Raw genomic sequence first — 10,068 nt, 5'->3', positions numbered from 1 at the left:
AATTTACATCTTTAAATAAGTATTAAATTTATATATTTAAATATTAATAACAATAAAATATGACTTTTTTAATGCTAGAGTTCAAAAACTCTCTAGATCTCAATGTAAAAAAATTGGTATAAGACTTCATGTTTTAGTTACATCTAGATCTACTATAGATAGATATAGATATAAACACATATATGTATATGTATATACATAAATATGCACATATAACATGTATATATGTGTGTGTGTGTATACATATACATAAATATATAACATATATGTTTATTGCAGATACGATCTTGACTTGCAAATACCTCCAGAAATAAAATTAGAAGACAAATGACAAGAAAATGGACCTATGGTAGTATCAGGAAATAATTCTTTCTATGCAAGAATTTATGCATTCGTTTTAACTGAGAAAAATGTGTCCTTTTTTCAACTTAAGCCATTTGGCTCCTCAGACCCTCTATGGACACAAAAGTGTTCACTTCTGAAATCAGCAGTGGAGAGTGCTAAACCTTTACTGTCTTTTCTTGAGAACATAACGCAAAGGGAGGTGAAGAAGACTTTTCCTGGGACCTGAATGCCATGAGTCATGAGGGTAGGTGTTTAAGGTTAAAGTCAATACCATACCTGCAATGATGGATGCGAAGCGACTAACGCACCTGGGTTTTTTGTAACGTGTGTGTGTGTGTGTGTGTTGTGATACATGGGTCCGTTAAAGCACAGAGCCAAGATCTAAATTACTATAGTCAAACCATAGTACCTCCCTGACTTTCAATATGACTACAACAGCTTCTCTCACTATCTGTCTCTTCCTATCACCCACTTTTCTATATAGTACTTCTCAGTGTCCGAAATTACCTTACAGTTTTCTCATTTTATAATCTGACTCCTTTCAATGAAATGTGAGAGTAGTGAGGAAGAGTTTTTTTTATTGTAGCTCACCAAAGTAACTTTGATGATAAACTAGAGCTTGGCACATAGTAGGCTCTCAATAAATATTTATCGAATGAAGACATAAACTATATATTTAACTCTGCTAATTGGACATTAGACTGTGCCTCTAAAATGAATCATTTTTTTCGCTTAAATATGCTCTTCCCTTTTTCCCAGTTTTGAAATGTCATTTCTCACAAATATAGCCTTTTATTCTTGTGAAATTGATGTGAGAGTGAAATATGAAACAAGCCATTGTTCCTAGAAATAAGGGGATGTGAAATTGTCAAAATATGCTATGGAGGGCATTGTGCAACACTTTTCTTCCTGATACATAGATTACAAAATTTTACTCATTAAAATTAATTTTGAAAATTAAAGTTGAAATTGTTCTTTATAAGTTCAAATCAGTAAAATTTTAAAATGAATGTTTTTGCTTTATTCTTCAAAAGTAAAACTCTTATTCCTCAAAATATTAATTTTGTTTCCCTAAGACATCACAAAATTCTTAGAACAGTACGATGAATTTCATTCAGTGAGACCACAGATTCAAAAGCTGTGATCATTTGAACAAAAATGTGTCAGAATTTACCTTCATATTTATCTATGAAAGAGGAGTTTGCCAAGCTATAATACTGTCAAGATTCTTTCAAACAGGAGGTTTTGGAAAACAACTGATATCACACACTTAATAGCGACTTGTACAGTGAGCTAATATTCTTACTTCCATGATTCTTATCTATTTCCAGTACAAATCTGTTCAGGCCACATCTGGAAAATTTAGTCATTAGTCTCTGTTATTGTTACTGTCTGAGAGTAATAACAAATTCTTAAGTCAGAAAGTCTTGTCATACAATCTAAGCCATAAATTCAACTTTGCCCCTCCACACACACACACAGAGTGGGTTTTTTTCTTTGTGAAAAATGATTGTTTATCTCCTTAGAAAATTTTATATTACAAGAGAAAATGTGTTATTTCCAGAAATCATGAGAGTTCAGCTTTTGGGGAGTACTCTCTCAGCTTTTTTAGTAATTAGATAAATAGAAAAGACATAATTAAAAGAAGAGCTTTAATGTTTTAAAAGGCCACAGACATAATACACTCACACAAATATATACAGAAATAGACACATACATGCAGAATTACTTTTTTATCAAATTATCTAATAATAATTTTCGCAAAAGTTATGGCCATGTTTCTCAAGAATAGACCCATAACTAAAACAAAAAAATTAAAAATTAACTAAGATCCTGGTATATAGTGTACCTGACTAAAATTATAATATAAACGAACACATGCCTATGCTAAATATTTAAGCCAACAGCTAAACATAATTTGCTGAAAGCTGGATTTGAAATATCAGGGAGAACTCTCTTACATTTTTGTTCTCGATGTTTATGAAGTGATATCATGCCACCCATTTCCATCTCCTTTAGTTTTATACCTACTACCCCCAATGCATATATAAACCCAAACTTAGAGAAAATTCAAGAATATAAGTTATTTACAACTTTTATTTTCTTGGCCCACCAGAGGCGAAGTGTCACCAAGAGACTGAATTTGATCTTATTTTTATATATTTCCCTTTAGAGCTGTCCGATTAGTCATATATTAAGAACATTGTGTGACAAATATTATGCTAAGTGCTATTATGCTAAATTTAAAAATTATGCATATATTATGCTAAAGAAACAAAAGTGACATCTTTCCTGATTTTAAGGAGCTCGCACTATAGTGGGCTTTAAAAATATATAAATAAATACTTAGCATAGTAGTAACATATATACATATATATGTATGAAAATGGCTTTTCTACTTTGCTTAAATGTGTTCACAAACTTTAGTTGTTTAGATACCATCTTGCTGATATTTGCTCTTTTTGAATATATGAACTATTATGTATTTATTACTTTTCCATAGATTTAGCCATCATTTTCCCCTAATTCTTGAAAAAGGAGCATTTTATAACACCTGTTTATGAAAATCTGTATCTTTTGCCACAAAGGAAAGTAACCTTAAAAATAAATGCCACAAGAACAGTATTGAAAAGTACTGGCTAAATGTTGTCACCAGCCAAGTCTTGGGGTCTGAGACCTGCTCTCTCTAGGTTAGAAAAAGGAGGTTATCAATGTCAAAGAAGGGTTGAAGACTTCTGTCATCACACTGGATGTCCCGACTTGATCTAGAGTTTGAAAGGAAGGAATCATTTTCTCACTATGTAATTTAATATTATTTTTCTTTTCTGTTTTTTTGTCTCTATTTTCCCCACCCCCCCCATCTTCTTATTGGTTTCTCAAACATTTTCTAGAATTTCATTTTGATTTGTCCGTAGTGTTTTTGAGTGCATATTTTACACTCAAAGTAGTATAACTTTTGAGTGGTTGTACTGGATATTCTGTTATGTTAATTACATTAATAGCTGATCACAGTCTGTGCCTTCATTTCATCGCTTTCTGTAAACTATAGAAGTCTTACTTCCCCTTACTTCCCTGTACTCTCCTGCATTCATAAAAATAATTTTCTTAAGTGTATTTTCTACATACATTTAGAATCACATCAGACAGTATTATAATGTTTGCTTCAACTGGCATAATTTAGAAAACATAACTTAGAAAAAATTCAAGGATAGAAGCAAAGTCTATTGTATTTACGATATTTTTGTTTACTGTTTCTTTCTTTCCTCCAACGGTTTTTTAATTTTTTTCATACCTTCCTTTCATTATTCTTTTTGGACAAGTCTACTGGTGACAAATTCAATTAGTTTTTCTTCATCTGAGAATATCTTGATTTTCCATTCATTCCTGAAGGACGTTTTCACTGGATCTAAGATTTTTTTCATCACTTGAAAAATTTGTACTCTTTCTTTCCAGCCTCCATGTTTTCTGATGAGAAACTGACTGTCATTCTAATTATTTTATCCTATATAAAAGGTACCACTTTCTTCTGACTGCAATCAAGATTTTTCTGTCTTTAGTTTTCAGAAGCATAATGTGTGTAAGCATGGATTTCTTTGATTTTTATCCTGTATGGAGTTTGCTTCTTAAGTCTGTAGATTTATGTATCTTGCCAAATTGGGGAAATTTTCAGGCATTATTTCATTGAGTACTTTTTCAGCTGTTCACCCTCTCTTTTCCTTTTTTTCCAAAGACATGAATGTTATGTATCTTTTGTTATAGTCCATGGGTCCCTGAGGTTCTGTTCATTTTCTTTTCAGTCTATTTTCTTTCCATGATTTAGATTGGGTAATTTCTGTTCTGTTTTCCAGTTCCCCAGTTCTTTCCTCTGTTTCTTCTATTTTGTTGTTGAACCCAGACGCTGATATTTGTATTTTAGTTATTGAATATTTTAGTTCTAATATTTCCCTTTGGTTCTTCTTTAATCGGCTTCTTTGCTGAGGATTACATTTTTTTTTAATTGTCTCAAGCATGTTTATAATTGCTTGTTGAAGCATTTTTATAATGGCTGTTTAAACTCTTTGTCACATAATTTTAACATCTGTGTCATTTCTAAGTTGGCACTATTGTCTTTTTTTTTTTTTTCCATTCAACTTGAGGTCCTCCTGGTTCTTAGTATGCTAATTTTTAATTGAAATCTGGAAATTTTTATATTATATTATGAGACTCTGGATCTCATTTAAACCTGTTTTACCTGGCACTTTCTGATATTGTCCCAGCTATGGAAAGGGGGGTGCCACATTATTACTTCCAGGTGGAGACAGAAATCCAGATTCCTCACCCAGCCTCACACAGGAGGAGGAGAATTACTCATTACTGCTGGTTGGGGATTTGAATTTCTGTTACTCATATGGCCTCCATTGACACCACAGCAGTGGGTGTCTCATTACCACTGGGTGTTAGTGACAGTCACGACTCTTTCCTAGGCTTCATTTGACACCATCTCCATGGCTATGTGGAGGGGTCCCTCCAGACTGAGAGGTGAGGGTGGAAGTTCAGTTTCCCCACGAGTCCTGACTGATACTCCCTTCTCAGCCTTCTCTGAAGCCACCAGGAGGAGGCGTTGAGATGCCTTATTACATCCACACAAGACTAGAAGTCTAAGTTCTCCATTCTGCCATTGCTGCTGTAGGCGGAAGTACATCCAGAGTTTTTTCTATGGTATTTGGCTGGAGTTGAGTGGCTATTGTCTAAATGTTCTCTGTCTTGCTAAAGCTGTCTCTTTCCACGTTCTTTGACTAAAGAGAGAAAACCTTTGTCAAGGCTTCTTTTCTCTCCATAACCCTTCATAGGTTACCAGTTGTCTTAATGTGCTCTAGGTGGTGTAAAAGAATAGATTCAGTGCCTTATAAACAACATACATTTATTTATCACAATTCTAGAGACTGGAACATCCAAGGTCAAGATGTTGGCAGGTAAGAATCTGATGAGAGCCTGCTTCCTGGTTCATAGATGGCTGTCTTCTGTCTGTCCTCACATGGCGGAAGGGGCAAGGGATCTCTCTGGATTCTCTTTGATAAGGGTCCTAATCCCATTCATGAGGGCTCTAACTTCATGACCTGATCATCTCCCAAAGCCCCCACCTCCTAAATCATCACATTGGGGGGTAAGATTTCAGTATACGAACTTTGGGAGGACACAGACATTCAGTTTATAATACCAGGTTCTTTGGGTCCAAGTGTTGGATACATGAGGCAAATATAAAACCCAGGGAACTCACCATCATGTCAGAGCCCTAGGCACGTTGTCATCTTCTCTCCACCTTTCAGAATCTTCTTGTGTTTGTGTTTATATAATGTCCAGGAATTTTAGTTGTATTTTGTAACATGAATAGGAAACGTACATCTACTCCACCTTCCTAGGCAGAAGTCCAATTCAATATTATTGAATACCCTGTTATATACCATCTAAAATTATTTTAAATACCACTAGTACATGCATTTCTGATTTGAACATATTTGCCTAAACTCTTTAATATTATTTATTCTCACCCATCACACCTTTTAAAGGAGTATAGCAGTAGGACCTACTTTAACTGAACTGATTTTCTAAGCCTGTAGAATAGCATTGTGAAATGTATACTGCATTTAGTGCCAGAGAACCTGGTTTTTTTGTTTCGTTTCTACCATTTACTAGGGTGTCTAGAAGAATTCATTTAACTACCCTATGAATTAAATTCTTCTTCTGTGAAGTGGTAGTATAAATATCTCCTTCCCTGTAGATTTTTTGTGATATTGAAGTGTGAGAACATATATAGAGACATAATGTCCTAGGAACATAATAGGTGCTTAGTAAATGTTTATGGAATCTGATGTCTTCAGAGTGCACTACTTAGCTGGCACTTTCCCCTTGAATAAATGAGATTACTTTTACTATAATTTCTGGAAAGAAAGGTAAGATGGTCTAAGTCGGAGTGGGGATAGGCTAGAAAGTAGAACTGAAAATGTTAAATAATTTTTGTGGCTAGCTGCATCAGCAAAAAAAAAAATGGAGATAACCTCACTCTACCAGTTCTAGCAGTCATATTAAACTGATAAGCTGTGAAAATACAGTCTTGGTGGCTTAAAACATCAAAGATTTATTTTTCACTCACTTATTTTTTGCCGTATATCAGGAAGACTCCCTAAGGAAACTGTTTCTCATGGGCTGGCTTAGGTTTATACCTCCATTTCAACACCAGCTACCACACATTGCCACACATTGCTATATGCTCAAAACTAACTCACATCACATATACTTAAATTTCATTGGTCAAAAAAAGTCACATGACCTGATCTCAAGAGGCATGGAATTGCAGTCTTTTTCTGTGAATAAAAGGGGAGGAGAATCATACATATTGGTGAGCATCATCAATGCCTATCACAGTAACCTTCCTTGCTGTACCATTGAGGGATAAAAATAAATAATGTGTATATAGCACTATATGGCAGATACCATAGCTCACTCCTCTTTTTCTTGTTAACAAGAAGTAGGATTTATTCAGGTATAGAATGGGTATATACTTTAGGAGAGACAAGAATTCTCTTTTGCTCCTGGAGTTAGATCTTGATTAATCTTCCAATCATAGTAATTATTTCCCCTGGCTAGTGAGTAATGAGGGACTTCTGCAGATTTCTAGAAAACATTCGTTGCCTTTAAAAATGAATATGTAAACAAAATATGCACTCTTCTTTCCTTTTTCCTTTCTTAGTTATGATGACCTGAAACTAGGAGTTGTGGCATTCACTTTGTGATCATGTGTGGGCTAGCCTAGGGCAAAGTCTGTGGTGCTGAGAATGGCAAATCAGAGAGATGTTAGGAACCTCAGTCCTTGATGACACTGTTGAATCACTGAGTTAATTGACACTATATAGTGACCATGTTACTACAAAAGATCACAATTTCTTCAGTGTTTGTGTAACTTTTGGCTATGTCTTCTCTTATTTGGACAGAGTTTGGGAGCATCTCAAATTATTATGCATATATAAAAATTATAAAACTATTGAATATATATGATATATATACATATACAATATCAAAAAGTTTTAGAAATAATATATGGAGGTATGTTGTTTCCTCAATCTTGTTTCAAATGATAAGAAGGAAATTGTAGCATAACCTCATCTCCTCATTTTTATGACTGCAGTAATTTCCTGTCCCCAGAGCTAAACACTTTCATGAAAATTGATGGTATTTAGTAAAGGAAAAGTCCACTGATAGGTCTGCTGTTATGGAGTGTGCAAATCCAGAGAAATCCTATCACAGAGGTCTGCCGTTGACTGATTAGCAAGTCGTAACATCATTGTGTAAAATAAAGGAGTAAGTTGTTTTATGCAGATCCCCAAGGCCTAAATCTTCTGGCACCACTAACTGCTAGTGTTCCTCCCTCAAACATTAGTTTTAACCTTCGGAAGGTTGCTAACTCACACTGGGTGAGCACTGACGTACAACTGGAATGGTGTGTGAGGTCAGTAATGCACTTTTAATCATTTTGGAATTTAACTTCAAAGCTAAAGCCTCAATTAAAGGTAACTAAAGCATGATTTAAATTATCTTTCCTTATACTCCCCTAATAGAAGTAGAATCATTTTTATGTCAGGGTCTTTAAAAATCCACTCAGAGAAGTGCTGATCAATTCTTTAGTTATTTATCAGACATTTTGGGGGGCAGAATTCTCAGTACTTTAAGCAGACAGAATCAAGAGACCTGTCCTAGTCTTCAGGGAAGTCACAAACAGCCCACCAGAAAATGTAGAGAATGATACGAAAAGAGAAATGACAAGTGTCTCAGGAGTAGAGTAAATAAGAGAAAAGGACGTGTCTAACCTAGGGGCAATTTACATAGGCAAATTAAGAATTGTGCAGGAAGTGACCTTGAAATGGTTCATGAAGAAATGACTGAATTTAAACATAAGGAGTTACAGACATAGAGAATTTTAGCTTCACAACACAATTAAAAACAAAGGATTATGTTTGAATCGACATAGATTTTGCAACCTGGCTTTGCTCTTAGTAACTGGACTTTAGAAAATGAGTTAATCACTTTGAGTCTGTTTCTTCACCTTTAAAATAGGTATAATAATATTCATCATAGGATGAATATTAGAAGGACTTATTAGAAGAATTAAATTCTATGACCCATGTAAAGGTACAAGTGTCTGATTTAGTTTTTGTCTGCACTATATTAACTATTATTATTATGAGTTGCATTCAAGTTTTTCTGAAGAGGTGACATTTGAGATGGGTTACTGAAGGAATTGTAACAAATGAAAATGTGGTGAGGGACATTATGGGTGACTAAGCAACATATTTGAAGACCCAAAAAATTCAAAACACAGGAACCAGGGAGTGGTCTTTTGGAAAAGAGCATAAAATGAAGGAGAAATGGAAAAAATGGAAAGCAAAGCATAAAATGCAGGTGTGACTCCAAGATGGGATCTGGGAGTACCAAAGTTTCAATCAGGATGTCAAGATATCACATTGGTCAGCTGGTTGTATTAGCATCCTAGAACCATATGGAAAGAAAGACTAAACAGTCTAACGGTGAGACACAGGAGAATAGCTATAGTTGTTCCGCATCACTGGAGCAACCTTCTCACTATGAACTTATTTTCTAAGGATTGCCAATATAGAAGAAAATTCAGAGCTCTGTGGTCACAAACATCTGAGTGTATTTAAGAGAACTTTGTGAACATGAGAGGTTGTGTTTTAAGCGCTGTACTGCAAATGTATGACACACATGCTGAGACTTCCTTATCCACCCACCGCCTCGAGATCCACCCAAGGACACGGAGACAACATCACTAAGTGTTCCTTACAGGTTGGGTCTTTCTGAACTTCATTATAGACTTAATATACTACACAGCTTCCAAGACAGCCACTAGTATTTAGTTGGAGTTGAAACCAAGTTATATCTTTGTTTTGGTCTCTTGCTGGATTGTTAGACCTTGAATATACTAAGAAATGGCAAAATTAAAATATTTGAGTTGTGATACTGAAGACTAGGCAGAGATATGTGGCAGAAGGATAATTCAGAGGGAATTGAAGTTTGACTTGATTCACCGTTGCTGGCTTTGAAGATGGCGATAAGGGGCCATGAGCCAAAGTACGCAGGTAGCTTCTAGAAGATGGGAATGACCCTCAAACGACAATCAGCAAAGAATTGGAACCTTAGTCCCACAACTATGTGAAACAATTCTTCAAACAACATGAATTAGTTTAGAAGTGGATTTATTCACAGAACTTCCAGAAAGGAGTACAGCTCTGCCAAAACCTTGACTTCAGCCTCATGAGACTCTAAGTAAAGAACTGGTTGGTGCTCACTTCGGCAGCGCACATAATAAAATTGGAACAATGCAGAGAAGATTAGCATGGCCCCTGTGCAAGCATGACACACAAATCCGTAAAGCATATTGTTTCTAAAACAAACAATAAAGATTCTTTTATTTCTTAAAAAAAAAAAACAAAAAAAACAAAACCAGACCTATGTTATGCCTAGAATTTCACCTTCAGAAATTGAGATAATAAATTAGCATCATTGTAAGCCTGTAAGTGTGTGGTAATTTGTTCCAGCAGCCATAGAAAACTAATGTACAATTCATTGAAACTCTAGAAAATTTGTCCTAACTACCGAGTACAATGAGAAACATCCCAGTCCAGTACCCTCACACTACAGCGGTCAAGGGAGCACTCACCGAACATTTGGAAA

General features: G+C 35.0%; 1 non-coding gene across 1 annotated transcript; it reads left to right on the top strand.

Moving 5' to 3' along the window:
• Nucleotides 1-9,675: 9,675 nt before the first annotated feature.
• LOC112483733 lies at nucleotides 9,676-9,782 on the top strand. The gene has a single exon (XR_003047733.1). It is a non-coding gene; the product is annotated as a U6 spliceosomal RNA (small nuclear RNA).
• The last annotated feature ends 286 nt before the right edge of the window (nucleotides 9,783-10,068 follow it).

Source organism: Pteropus alecto, unplaced genomic scaffold, assembly GCF_000325575.1.
Source record: "Pteropus alecto unplaced genomic scaffold, ASM32557v1 scaffold164, whole genome shotgun sequence".
Lineage (NCBI taxonomy): Eukaryota > Metazoa > Chordata > Mammalia > Chiroptera > Pteropodidae > Pteropus > Pteropus alecto.
The sequence above is the reverse complement of the archived record's forward strand: the minus strand, read 5'-3'. Positions and strand labels throughout refer to the sequence as shown.